We start from the raw sequence: 15,212 nt of genomic DNA, 5'->3' as shown, positions 1-15,212 counted from the left end.
AGTTACAAGAATGCAGAATTGTCTAAAGGAGGGATAGCAATGAATGGCTATTTTTCAGACTGACATCCTGCTCCCCATTCAATACATATGTCACATTTTTAAGAAATTTATTTAATAAGGCAAGGCACAAAATCATTTTTACTTGCAAGTTCAAGATTTTAAAAAGTTTACTTTTTAAAATTTCAGGGATTACATTTGCTTTCGACAGCTGCTTTGTCATTCGCTCTAACTCAGTTATGAGGTGATACAGCTACCTGTACTACATGCTGCATTTGTGTTGACATATGGAAAATTTTAACTCAGAACTAGAAAATTTCATCAATACTTTTGATAATTATCACCCCTCAATTAAAGCCAAAACACAATATCATTTATTTCCAGAATATTTAAAACGGTATAAAACAAAGCCAAAAATTAGCAACAAAGTTTGACCCAAAGAAAAAATGGCACACACTTCTACCACCAACCGAAAGACACATTTCAGATTGGTGAGGTCACAGCCAATGTGTTTCAATAGCATGAGTTCACTGAATTTAAGGGCAATTAGGGATGGAAAACTGGGATCACAAAACTGGGATAACACAGTACGGGGATGGAGGAGCACTGCAGGCCAGGCAGCTAAGGAGCTGGAAAGTTGACGATTCAGGTTGGGACACTTCTTCAGAAATGGGAGCAGGGGAAGGGAGCTCAGAAGGAAATAGAGGGAGGGGTGGGGCTGAGGAAGGCAGATCGGATGGTGATAGGCGAGTGTAGGTAGGGTGTGGTGGGATTGGTCAATGAGGTGGGAGGAGCAGATAGGTGGGAGAGAAGATGGGCAGATTGCGTCAGGTTAAGGAGGCGAATTTCAGGGCCAAAGAGATTACCAAAGAGTTGCAGTGGGAGAGAGATCCACTGAGGTCTTTCCAGAGTGAGGAAGATAACTTTTTCAACGTGAACATTCATGGAAGAGGCTTCACAGTGGGGTTATTACTCACTCAGAAATTAGATTAGATTAGATTCCCTACAGTGTGGAAACAGGCCCTTTGGCCCAACAAACCCACACTGCACCTTGAAGCATCCCACCCAGACCCATCCCCCAATAACCCACACACCCCTGAACACTACAGGCAATTTAGCATGGCCGATCCACCTAGCCCGCACATCTTTGGACTGTGGGAGGAAACTGGAGCACCCGGAGAAAACCCACGCAGACATGGGGAGAATGTGCAAACTCCACACAGACAGTCGCCCGAGGCTGGAATCGAACCCGGGTCCCTGATGCTGTGAGGCTACAGTGCTAATCGCTGAGCCACCGTGCCGCTGTTATAGTGCCTGCTGTGTTCCTCCAGTTCCATACCGTATTACTTCTGACTCCAGCATCTGCAGTTCTTACTATAGAACATAGAACATAACAGCACAGTACCGGCCCTTCAGCCCTCGATGTTGTGCCGACCTGCCATACCGATCTGAAGCCCATCTAACCTACGTCCATATGCTTATCCACTATCTCTGAGTGAGTCACAAAACTGGAGCATTTTGAGCAGGCAGTTATTATCTCTTTCTTACACCTGAGAACTCAATCTCACATTTAATTTTAATAATTTAGTCATCATTAGGTTTTATTGGTAGAAGGATTGAGTTCCGGAGCCGTGATGTCATGCTACAACTGTACGAAACGCTAGTGCGGCCTCACTTGGAATATCATGTACAGTTCTGGTCGCCCCATTATAGGATGTGGAAGCATTGGAAAAGGTGCAGAGGAGATTTACTAGGTTGTTGCCTGGTCTGGAGCGAAGGTCCTATGAAGAAACGCTGAGGGACTGGAGTCTTCTCGTTGGAGAGAAGGAGGCTAATAGGGGATTTAATAGAGACATACAAGATGATCAGAGGATTAGATAGGGTGGACAGTGACAGTCTTATTCCGAGGATGATGGCGTCAGCTTGTACGACAGGGCATAGCTGCAAATTGAGGGGTGATAGATTTAAGACAGATGTCAGAGGCAGGTTCTTTACTCAGAGAGTGGTAAGGGCATGGAACGCCCTGCTTGGCAATGTAGTTAACTCAGCCACATTAGGGACATATAAACAGTCCTTGGATAAGCATTTGGATGATGATGGGATAGTGTAGGGGGATGGGCTTAGATTAGTTCACAGGTCGGCGCAACATCGAGAGCCGAAGGGCCTGTTCTGCGCTGTATTGTTCTATGTTGTATGTTCCTTTACAATAGCATCCACAACATTGTTCCCTGTACAGCAGCTCCTAAACTATTTGAAATGCCTAAAGTTCTAACAGGTCTACACAGTTTAGATCCAAGGAGGATGGTTTCCTTGTTCGGGGAGAATACAATCAGACAAGGGACAGACTCAGGACCATTGATGATGGAAATGAGGTATGTTTTCTAAATCAAAGGGTAGAGAACCTGTGGAACCACAAAAGGCTGGGGAGGCCAGTGAACATATTCAAGGAAGAGACAGATAATTTAGTTTTAAATTTTAAAGGCATCAAGGGGTATGAGGAGAAAGCACAAAGAGATGGCATTGAGATAGAGAAGGAACCATGATCATGGTGAATGGTGAATCAGGTTCAAAGGACCAAATGGCCTACTCCTGCACCTCATTTCTATTTGTCAAGATACAAAGCCTTAAGCTGGAGATCTTGCATGGGGAGATGATTGCCCAATGGTATTATCACTGCATCGTTAATCCAGAGACCCAGGTTCAAATGCTGCCACAGCAGATGATGGAATTTGAATTCAATAAAATATATGGAATTAAGAATCTAATGATAACCGAGAAACGATTATTGGGAATAACCCATCTGGTTCGCTAATGTCCTTTAGGGAAGGAAACTGCCATCCTTACCTGGTCTGGTCTACATGTGACTTCAGGCCCACAGCAATGTGGGTGACTCTGAACTACCCACAGGATAATTAGAGATGGGCAATAAATGCTGGTCTAGCCAGCAACACCCTCATCCATGAATGACTAAAAAAAACCTTAAAAAAAAATTCAGCGACGAGTAATTCATCAACTCAGATATTTTAAGTCTTCCTGACTCCCAGTCAGTTAAATGTTCCTTTGTTGACAGGTTTAGATTAGATTCCCTACAGTGTGAAAACAGGGCCCTCCGCCCAACAAGTCCACACCGCCCCTTGAAGCATCCCAACCAGACCCAACCCCTATAACCCACACAACCCCAAACACTACAGGCAATTTAGCATGGCCGATCCATCTAGCCTGCACTTCTTTGGACTGTGGGAGGAAACCGGAGCACCCAGAGGAAACCTACGCAGACATGGGGAGATGTACAAACTCCACATAGACAGTCGCCCAAGGCTGGAATCGAACCCGGGTCCCTGGTGCTGTGAGGCTGCAATGCTAACCACTGAGCCACTGTGCCGCCCCAAATGTTTAAACGTGTTCACTCTATTTTGCAGTCTCCCCCAGTCTTACAGTTGTCCCTGTTTCTCCCATTCCCCTTACTGCCAGTCTTCCCTACTATCTTGTTGCAACATTCCAGTCTCCTTCCCCACTGATCACCATCTCCAAACCCCTTGCAACCTCCCCATCTCATGCATTTACCTTCATTCTCCCGACATTCACTTTTCCAGCAACTCCCTCGCTCACAATGAGCTGTTCACTGCTCCAAACACAGGTGGCCTTGTTCCCACATTTATTGTTCCACCAACTGTATGGAAAGCTGGTGCTTAAGAACATGAAGCACTGTCACAAAGCTGTTCCCAGTACACCACAACATTGTGAGGTAGGTAACAATCTGGAAACTTGTCCAGTACTTCTCATGCACAAAAAGAGCAGGTCAAGTTGAAACCAGTCAATTGCTGCCATGTCAGTCTATTCTTCCTTGAAGTGATGGAGAGTGTCATAAATAGTACTATCAAACAACATAACAAAGTGTGTAGCTGGATGAGCACAGCAGGCCAAGCAGCATCTCAGGAGCACAAAAGCTGACGTTTCGGGCCTAGACCCTTCATCAGAGTCTCTGATGCTCCTGAGATGCTGCTTGGCCTGTTGTGTTCATCCAGCTTCACACTTTGTTATCTTGGATTCTTCAGCATCTGCAGTTCCCATTACCACTATGAAACAACACTTGTTCAGCACCCAGCTCCCAACTTCATTAAAGTCTTGATTCAAACATTAGTAAAACAGCTGAACTCCAAAGGCTGCCCTTGAAATCAAGGCAGCTTTAGACCAAGGGTTGAACTGATGGCTTAAGCAAAGCTGGTATCAATCTGAAACTGAGACTACAGTGCCTTCCATGTTCTTGGCGTCTATCACCTTAAGTGTAGGGACAGCAGATAGGTAAGAACACCACCACCTATCTGACTAGGAATTACATCTCTGTTTCTTCAGTGTCACTGGGTTAAAATCCTGGAATTCCTTCCCCGTGAGCGCTGTTTATTAGAGGTACAGTCAACAGAGAAGAAAGTTATCTCAAAGTACAATGGGACCTTGATCAGATGGGCCAATGGGCCAAGGAGTTGCAGATGGAAATTAATTTAGATAAATGTGAGGTGCTGCATTTTGGAAAGGCAAACCGGGGAGGACTTATACACTTAATAGTAAGGTCCTGGGGAATGTTGCTAAACAAAGAGACCTTGTGGTGCAGGTTCATAGTTCCTTGAAAGTGAAGTCACAGGTAGATAGGATAGTGAAGGTGGTGTTTGGTACGCTTGCCTTTATTGGTCAGTGCATTGAGTATAGAAGTTGGGAAGTCATGTTACGGCCGTACAGGACATTGGTCAGGCCACTTTTGGATATTGTGTGCAATTCTGGTCTCTGTTGTAGAAAGGACATTGTGAAACGTTGAAAGGTGCAGAAAAGATTTACAAGGATGTTGCCGGGTTTCGAGGGTTTGAGCTGTAGGGAGAGGCTGAAATAGGCTGGGTTTATTTTCCCTGGAGCATCAAAGACTGAGAGGTAACCTTCGAAGTTAATAAAATCATGAAGGGCATGGATGGGGCAAGGTCTGTTTCACCCAAGGGTGGAATCGAGCCCTGGCGCAGTGCTAACCGCTGAGCCACCACGCGGCCCCAGTTTATTTAAAAGGGACCTGAGGGCCAACTTTTTCACGCAGAAGGTGGTGCATGTATGGAATGAGCTGCCAGAGGAAGCCATGGAGGTTAGTAAAATTACAACATTTAAAAGGCATCTGGATGGATATATGAATAGGAAAGGTTTAAAGGGATAATGTCCAAATGCTGGCAAATGGGACCAGATTTATCTAGGAAATCTGGACGACATGGATGGGTGCTCTGTTTCCACGCTGTACATCTCTACGATGCCCCTACACGACAGCGAGTGCAGTGGCTCGAGATGGTATCTCAGCATCACCTCCTCGAAGGCAATTAGGAATGAACAATAAACATTGGCCCAGCTAGCAACATCCACATCCTATGAATCAGTAAAAGGAATTATACTTTTTTTGTAGAAATGAACTGCAGTATTTGTTCGCAACCTTCATAATCTGATCAATCTGGGATTTATGTTTTTAATTTCCAGATCTCCACTTCATTGCATTCCACTTCTTTTAGATTAGTTTTTTACTTTCATGTTTATAGGTCGTTAACTTTGATTTCTGGCTTTGTGCTTGGGCCTTTAGCACCTTCACCACTATCTTACCTGTCGAAGGAGACAGTAATATGTATCCCAACAACCTTAATATCTGAGTTCCTTTGCAACCTTCTGGTTTGCTTTTAATTTCAAAGTTTAAAGCTCCTTGATAACTGATAACGAGAACCTGTACCATTAACACTTAAATTCTGACCACAACAAACATTTTGTTTATCTCCTGTATGTTCTTCATTCCAGTGAGCAGAGTCTGGCTTTCTCCTTTAAAATTATTTCCCTTGCTCCAAGCATCTGCCCAGAGGTTACACAGTGACAGAAATGAGACATCACTGAGTGACAGGTTTTCCAGCCCTGCAATGGGAACCATCCAAGGGAAAGATCTTTGCCCCATCCATCCCACTTCTCAGGAAACTGAGACAGAACAGAGTACTTTTCGTTTGAGATTGATCTGTCACCAGACGAGAAGTCATTCAAGTCTGGAGACAGTAGGGACTGCCGATGCGGGAAGCAGAGTCACATCAATTTAGTTATTCAGGTTTCGTCAATAATGGGGAGGGCAGAAGCAGCAGACTCTGCTTCCTGTGTTACTGGAGATAGTGAGTCACTGTATCTGATGTTCAGAGAATGGAAACACTCCCATTGATGCTTCTTAAATGAGGAAATAGTGTGCATAGTTCATCTTGTTTTTGCTTTGTGTTTCTGTTCCCACTCCCACCCAGAGATTCTTCAACCATATGGCTAACAATGGATGAAAGCTTTCCAGTATCCCCTGTAGCTCTAGTAGAGTGTATGAGTCATTCGGAGAGATGAATCATTTTATAGGCAAAATGGGCAGTCATTCATATTGGTGCTGGTTGATATATTAAGCTTCCAGAAGCAGAGCAATTGGAACTAAGCGAGTCAGGAATTTATGGCATTTTTACAGTTTGCAGGAATTTTGACATCAGTGAAGACTATTTTACATTTAAGGCTGAGCTACCAGTTCTTCACCTATCCCACTCACCCCTAAAGCCCCAAAACACAAGCATGTCTCTGTTTACATACCCACAAGATATTCACATATGTGCTCACCCTCTGTCTTATCTTCACGCCCACAGACTGGGTGAGTTATTTATTTATTTTGCAATGATTTGTCTGGTATTTGAAGGACAGTAATATCTTTTGTTTTACTTTTAGTTCATCTGGCCCCTTCCCCCTCATCACTGACTCATCCTTTTCTAGACTCTGAAGCCCACAGGGCAATCTCTTTTAATTATACATGTATATGGGGCTCAGGCTGGAGCCAGACTGCAGCTTCTGGTTGCTAAATTGATGTCAAACAAATCTCTGTTGCGACACTAATGTTGTCATGATAGCTTTCACTATTAATTGGGTTTGGCTGCATATCATCATTTCTGAGCAACTGTGAACCCAGGGATCTATTTTCTGACTTAACCCTTCCACCACCTGTTGTGAACATAAAATCTATTGGCTCCCCTTCACCTTTCACCCCAGGGTCACTGGGTTGCATCAGTTTCCAGTCCACAATAGCTTTGATTGTAAAATTCATATAACAGTTCAAATCCCTCCATGAACTTAGCATGACTTATTTCAGTAATAGCCTCCAAGTGCACAACTCCCCATCCCACCAAAACTTTACACTTCTCCAACTTGGCCCTTTGCACATTCTCCATTTTAATTGCTCCATCATTGGTAGCCGTGTCTTCAGTTATCTGAACACTCAAATTTCCTCTCAAAACCATGCAACCTCTCTGCTTCCTTAAACGTTAGTTCCAGTGGCTTGTTAACAGATATTAAACTTTTTTTTTCGATTCACGGGATGTGGGTGTTCCTAGCATTTACTGCCTATTCTCAATTGCCGAGGAACCAGTGAAGAGGGAATTTAGAGACACATCTCGGTCAGACCAGGAAAGGGCAGAAGGTTTCCGTCCCTAAAGGCCATTAGCAAATCACATAGGATTTTCTGACAATTCAGAATGGTTTATATCATCATCATCAGACCCTTAATTCTAGACTTTTATTGAATTCATGCTCCACCATCTTCCATAGTGATATTCAAACCCGATGCCCAGAACATCACTTTGCTCTCTGTATTAATTGACTAGCAAAGATGCAATATAAATACATGTTATGGTCAACATACAGAGCCAGCTCACAAGTTAAAATTGAAACAATTCTCCAGAATGCAAAAAGCCCAATTCTGCATATATGCTGGGGCTATAACTAGCTGCAAAGAGTCTGCCCTGATTGGTACATGTACCTGGGCTGGTCTGAAGATACTACTTCACCTCCCTGCCTCCCAGCCCTCTCCAGTCACATCTTATCCTCTATCCATATTCGGTCCACCTCCCCCTCTCTCCCTATTTATTTCAGAACCCTCTCCCCATCCCCCTCTCTGATGAAGGGTCTAGGCCCGAAACGTCAGCTTTTGTGCTCCTTAGATGATGCTTGGCCTGCTGTGTTCATCCAGCTCCACACTTTGTTATCTTGGATTCTCCAACATCTGCAGTTCCCATTATCTCTCTCTCGCTCCAGTCACTGTGCTGCTCTCGCCTGGGCTGCGACACCAGGCCTGGCTGATCCCATGTCTCTGGAATGTGAGTGAGATGGTGACTGGGTACAGCAGTGGGCATCATCTCTCATTTCTGAGAAGGGAAGCACAGTGGTTGGAGAGGGTCAGGCAAAGTGCCCATTTGTTCAGGTGGGTTTAATCAGGTCCTAGAGTCATAGGGTTAAATAACACTGAAACAGACCCTTCAGCCCAACTTGTTCATGCCAACCAGATTAATTAATCTAGTTAATCTAAATCAATCCATGCCCATTTGCCAGCATTTGGCCCACATCCCTCTAAATCTTTCCTATTCATGCATCCATCCAGATGCCTTTTAAATGTTGTTGTTGTCGTACCCACCTCCTCCACTTCCTTTGGCAGCTTGTTCCACACTCACACCACCCGCTGCATGAAAAAGTTGCCCCTCAGGTGTCACTTTTAAATTATTCCCTCATGACTCTTAACCTATGCCCTCTCATTTTGGACTCCCCTCCCTCTGGAAAGACGACCTTGGCTCTTCACCCTATCCATGTCCCTCATGATTTTTATGAACCTTTATAAAGGTCACCCCTCAGCCGCTGACGCTCCAGGGAAAATAGTCCCAGCCTATTCAGCCTCTCCCTATAGGTCATACCCTGCAACCCCAGCAACATCCCTGTAAATCTTTTCTGGACCCTTTCAAATTTAACATCATCCTTCCTAGAGCAGGGAGACCAGAACTGAACACTATTCCAAAAGTGGTCTCACCAATGTCCTGCACAGCCACAACATGACCTCCCAACTCCAATGCTCAATGCACTGACCTATAAAGGCAAGCATACCGTATGCCTTCTTCCCCATCTTCTCTACCTGTTACTCCACCTTCAAGGAACTAAGAACCTGAAACCCTAAGTCCCTCTGCTCAACAACACTTCTAGGGTCCTACTATTAACTGTATATGTCCTGTTCTGTTTTACCTGACCAAAATGCAACACCTCACTTTTATCTAATTTAAGCTCCATGTATCACTCCTCTACTCATTGGCCCGTCTGATCAAGGTCACATTGTACTCTGACATAGCAAGAGCTGCAGATGCTGGAGTCAGAGACAACAGAGTGTAGAATTGCCAGTTCTGAAGAAGGGTCCCGACCTGAAACACTGGCTTTCCTAATCCTTTGATGCTGCCTGACCTGCTGTGTTCCTCCAGCTCCACAGCGTTGTCTCCATCATACTCTGAGACAACTTTCTTCACTGTCCACTACACCACCAATTTTGGTGTTATGTGCAAACTTACTAACCATTAGTCCATGACCAAATCATTTATATAAATGACAAAAAAAGCAGTGGACCCAGCACCAATCCTTGCAGCACACTGCTGGCCACAGGTCTCCAGTTTGAAAAACTACCATCTACCAGCACCCTCTGTCTCCTGCCTTCAAGCCGATATCTATGCAAATGGCTAGCTCTCCCCGGATTCCATTAGATCTAACCTTACTATTCGGTCTACCATGCGGAACCTTGTTGAATGCCTTACTGAAGTCCACATAGACAGCGAATGAAGCATATTTCTGAAATAAAGCAAAATCCTTCTCTCTTTCTCCCCTTTTTGTACTTTTTTTATTTCTGTTTTTGACAACTTTCTTCACCTTCAAGGCTGGAGCGGTGTCAGCAGGGTTACAGCTACAGCATCAGTAGCGGGGATCAGGACTCTAGGCGGCAGTGGCAACGCATGGCACAGGGACTACTGGCTGTGGCACCTGGACTCATGGCACTAGCTGGAGCAGGGACTATTTGTCACAGTAGGCCCAGAGACTGGACTTGCAGTGGTGGCAGTGCCTGGAATGGATATTCCTAGCTGTAGAAGGCCCAGAGCATGGACTCTCGACTGTGGCAGTGCCCACAGTGGAGATTCCTGGCACTGTCAGAGGCACAGTGGCAACTGCAGTCTGTTCACTCATTGGTGTCATCATTGCTGTACGCAGAGCAGAGGCTCTTTGTGGCTCAATACACCTTGCAGAAGCCATGGAATAGTGTTTGAGACCCCATTGAAACAGAAGTTGAACTCTATTTAACTTATTCCTTTTTATTCTTTTTGTAACTCAGATGGTACCGAATTGTGATGACAAAACACTTTTCCCTGTATCTTCCTTAATATATGATAACAAAACCAATTCAAAATCCAAAGTTACACTTAGGCTAGGCCAGGCCTCTGGATTTCTCGTCCAGTGCCATTACCCCCAGCAATCAAGGTATTTGGAATGGTCAAGTGAGTCCAGCTTTGAAGGTCCCCATAGTTGGACAGGAAAATCCACTCACTGTGGCGACTGATCAGATAAATGTTGCCCCGATAAGAAGAACAGAAGGAAGTGGTGAGGTGATAATGGGAACTGCAGATGCTGGAGAATCCAAGAAAACAAAGTGTGGAGCTGGATGAACACAGCAGGCCAAGCAGCATCTCAGGAGCACAAAAGCTGATGTTTCGGGCCTAGACCCTTTATCACACCTTGTTATCTCAGAATCTCCAGCATCTGCAGTTCCTATTTTCTCTCACCTACTTGACATTTCTGTCTCAAGAAGGGTGCAAATTCTTTGGCCATGTTTTTTTTAAAACAATGCTGTGTTGGATTCCTTTATCATTGACAGTGGGGGGGATGTCTTTGGAGCCTCCTCCAGCTGTAAGTTGCTTCACAACTAGTTTTCTTTATTCATGGGATGAGGATGTTGCTGACAAGGCAACATTTATTGTCCATCCCTAATTACCCAGACAGCAGTTAAGAGTCATCCACATTGCTGTGGGTCAAGAGTCACATGTCAGCCAGGCCAGGTGAGGATGGCAGTTTCCTTCCCGAAAGGACATTAGTGACCCAATGTGTTTTTCAGACAATTACACTGTTAGTCCCAGACATTTATTGAATTCAAATTCCACAATCTGCTGTGGTGGGATTCGAACCCAGATCCCCAGAACATTATCGGGGTCTCAAAATTAACAATCCAGCAATAATACCGCTCGTCCGTTGCCTCCTGTATGCAGCACGCTACCAAAAGATGTGGGAGGACTGCAGAGCTCAGATGTGATCAGTTGGTCGTGAGACCACTCAGTCCTGTCTATTACAATATTGCTTCTATTGTTTGGTACGCATGTAGCCCTGTGTTGTTGTTTCATTATATTGACATTTCACTTTTAGATAAGGCTGGTGGTGTTCCTGGCATGGTGTCTCATACTCTCCAGTAGAATATATCATCTGCCTGCTTCGAAAATGCTTTTGATAAGCTCAGTTAGACCGCTCTTGAAGTAATGCATACAGACACAGTTCTTTCACAAACAGGACCAATTTTTCTTATTTACTTTTCCCAGACACACTCTGGTTGCGAATACCTCCTTCAAACCTCCTCTGCCTTTTCTGCTTAAGGAAAACAGAGTCCTAATTTCTCTCATCAATCTTCATTATTGAAGGTCCTCAACCATGGAATCATTCTCAATCTTTTCTGACCTCTGTCAAATATCTTCATTTGCTTCCTAAAAGGGTGGCGATCAGCACCAGACTTTTCTTTTAATTCATTCACAGGATGGGGACATTGCTGACTGCGCCAGCATTTATCACCCATCCTGAATTGCCCCGAGGGCAGGTGACAGTCAAACACATTGGAGTCAATTGTAGATAACTAAGTGTGGGGCTGGATGAACACAGCAGGCCAAGCAGCATCAGAGGAGCACAAAAGCTGACGTTTCGGGCCGAGACCCTTCATCACAAAAGGGGGATGGGGAGAGAGTTCTGAAAGAAATAGGGAGAGAGAGAGGGGAGGCGGACCGAAGATGGATAGGGAGAAGATAGATGGAGAGGAGAGTATAGTTGGGGAGGGGATAGGTCAATCCGGGCAGGACGGACAGGTCAAGGGGGGTGGGATGAGATTAGTAGGTAGGAAATGGAGGTGCGGCTTGAGGTGGGAGGAGGGAATAGATGAGAGGAAGAACAGGTTAGGGAGGTGGGGACGAGCTGGGCTGGTTTTGGGATGCAGTGGGGGGAGGTGAGATTTTGAAGATGATGAAATCCGCATTGATACCATTGGGCTGCAGGGTTCCCAAGCGGAATATGAGTTGCTGGTCCTGCAACCTATGGGTGGCATCATTATAGCACAGCAGGAGGCCCAGGTTGGACATGTCATCTAAGGAATGGGAGGGGGAGTTGAAATGGTTCGCGACTGGGAGGTGCAGTTGTTTACTGCAAACCAAGTGTAGGTGTTCTGCAAAGCGGACCCTATGTCTCCGCTTGGTTTCCCCAGTGTAGACGAAGTCACACCATGCACAGTGGATGCAGTATACCACATTGCCAGATGTGCAGGTGAACATCTGCTTGATGTGGAAAGTCATCTTGGGGCCTGGGATGGGAGTGAGGGAGGAGTTGTGGGGGCAAGTGTAGCACTTCCTACTGTTGCAGGGGAAAGTGGTGGGGTTGGAGGGGAGTGTGGAGTGGAGAGGGAGTCGCAGAGAGAGTGGTCTCTCTGGAAGGCAGACAAGGGTGGGGTGGGAAGGGAAAAATATCTTTAGTGGTGGAGTCGGATTGTAGATGGCGGAAGTGTCGGAGGGTGATACGTTGTATCCGGAGGTTGGTAGGGTGTTATGTGAGGACGAGAGGGATTCTCTTTTGGCGGTTATTGCAGAGGCGGGGTGTGAGGGATGAGTTGCGGGAAATGCGGGAGACACATAGAACATAGAACAGTACAGCACAGAACAGGCCCTTCAGCCCACGATGTTGTGCTGACCATTGATCCTCATGTCTGCACCCTCAAATTTCTGTGACCATATACATGTCCAGCAGTCTCTTAAATGACCCCAATGACCTTGCTTCCACAACTGCTGCTGGCAACGCATTCCATGCTCTCACAACTCTCTGCGTAAAGAACCTGCCTCTGACATCCCCTCTATACTTTCCACCAACCAGCTTAAAACTATGACCCCTCGTGCTAGCCATTTCTGCCCTGGGAAATAGTCTCTGGCTATCAACTCTATCTATGCCTCTCATTATCTTGTATACCCCAATTAGGTCCCCTCTCCTCCTCCTTTTCTCCAATGAAAAGAGACCGAGCTCAGTCAACCTCTCTTCATAAGATAAGCCCTCCAGTCCAGGCAGCATCCTGGTAAACCTCCTCTGAACCCTCTCCAAAGCATCCACATCTTTCCTATAATAGGGCGCCCAGAACTGGACGCAGTATTCCAAGTGCGGTCTAACCAAAGTTTTATAGAGCTGCAACAAGATCTCACGACTCTTAAACTCAATCCCCCTGTTAATGAAAGCCAAAACACCATATGCTTTCTTAACAACCCTGTCTACTTGGGTGGCCATTTTAAGGGATCTATGTATCTGCACACCAAGATCCCTCTGTTCCTCCACGCTGCCAAGAATCCTATCCTTAATCCTGTACTCAGCTTTCAAATTCGACCTTCCAAAATGCATCACCTCGCATTTATCCAGGTTGAACTCCATCTGCCACCTCTCAGCCCATCTCTGCATCCTGTCAGTGTCCCGCTGCAGTCTACAACAGCCCTCTACACTGTCAACGACACCTCCGACCTTTGTGTCGTCTGCAAACTTGCTGACCCATCCTTCAATCCCCTCATCCAAGTCATTAATAAAAATTACAAACAGTAGAGGCCCAAGGACAGAGCCCTGTGGAACCCCACTCACCACTGACTTCCAGGCAGACACGCTCGAGGGCGTTCTCAACCACTGTGGGGGGATGTTGCGGCACTTGAAGAACAAGGACATCTGGGATGTGTGGGAGTGAAATGCCTCATCCTGGGAGCACATGCGCCGGAGGCGAAGGAATTGGGAATAGGGGTTGGAATTTTTGCAGGAAGATGGGTGGGAGGAGGTGTATTCCAGGTAGCTGTGTGAGTCGGTGTGCTTGAAATGGACATTGGTTTGTAGGTGGTTGCCTGAGATGGAGACAGAAAGTTCCAGGAAGGTGAGGGATGTGTTGGAGATGGTTCAGGTGCCATTGAGGTTGGGGTGGAAGGTGTTGGTGAAATGGATGAACTGTTCGAACTCTTCTTGGGAAGATGAGGCGGCGCCGATACAGTCATCAATGTAACGGAGGAAGAGGTGGGGTTTGGGGCCAGTGTAGGTGCGAAAGGGGGACTGTTCCACATAACCTGCAAAGAGGCAGGCATAGCTGAGGCCCATGCGGGTACCCACGGCCACCCCCTTAGTGGGAGGAATCGAAAGAGAAGCTGTTGAGGATGAGGACGAGTTCGGCTAGGCAGATGAGGGTGTCGGTGGAGGGGAACTGGTCGGGTCTGTGGGACAGGAAGAAGCGGAGGGCCTCAAGGCCATCTGCATGGGGAATGCAGGTATATAGGGACTGGATATCCATGGTGAAAATGAGGTGTTGGGGGACCAGGGAATTGGAAGTTCTGGAGGAGGTGGAGGGTGTGGGTGGTGTCACGGAGGTAGGTAGGGAGATCCTGGACCAACGGGGAGAAAATGGAGTCCAGATAGATGGAGATCAGTTCGGTGGGGCAGGAGCAGGCGGAGACAATAAGTCAGCCAGGGCAGGTGGGTTTGCGGATTTTGGGAAGGAGATAGAAGCGGGTGGAGTGGGGTTGGGGAACAGTGAGATTGGAGTCTGTGGGTGGGAGGTCACCTGAGGTGATGAGGTCATGGATGGTTTCCTACACTGGCCCAAACCCCACCTCTTCCTCCGTCACATTGATGACTGTATCGGCACCGCCTCATGCTCCCTAGAGGAGCTCAAACAGTTCATCCATTTCACCAACACCTTCCACTCCAAACTCAAGTTCACCTGGGCCATCTCCAACACATCCCTCACCTTCCTGGACCTTTCTGTCTCCATCTCAGGCAACCACCTACAAACCCATTTCCATTTCAAGCCCACTGACTCCCACAGCTACCTGGAATACACCTCCTCCCACCCACCATCCTGCAAAACTTCCATTCCCTATTCCCAATTCCCTCGCCTCCGCCACGTCTGCTTCCAGGATGAGGCATTTCACTCCCGCACATCCCAGATGTCCTCGTTCTTCAAGGGCCGCAACATCCCCCCACAGTGGTTGAGAACGCCCTTGACCATGTCTTCCGCACTTCCCGCGCCTCAT

General features: G+C 46.4%; 1 protein-coding gene across 1 annotated transcript in view; it reads right to left on the bottom strand.

Moving 5' to 3' along the window:
• The window catches only part of brf1b (BRF1 RNA polymerase III transcription initiation factor subunit b), a 424,707-nt gene that overhangs the window by 324,681 nt on the left and 84,814 nt on the right, over window positions 1–15,212 (bottom strand). The window lies entirely within an intron of this gene.

This window comes from Stegostoma tigrinum, chromosome 10 (assembly GCF_030684315.1).
Source record: "Stegostoma tigrinum isolate sSteTig4 chromosome 10, sSteTig4.hap1, whole genome shotgun sequence".
NCBI lineage: Eukaryota > Metazoa > Chordata > Chondrichthyes > Orectolobiformes > Stegostomatidae > Stegostoma > Stegostoma tigrinum.
Note: the sequence above shows the minus strand (reverse complement) of the source record. Positions and strands in the feature narration are given on the sequence as shown.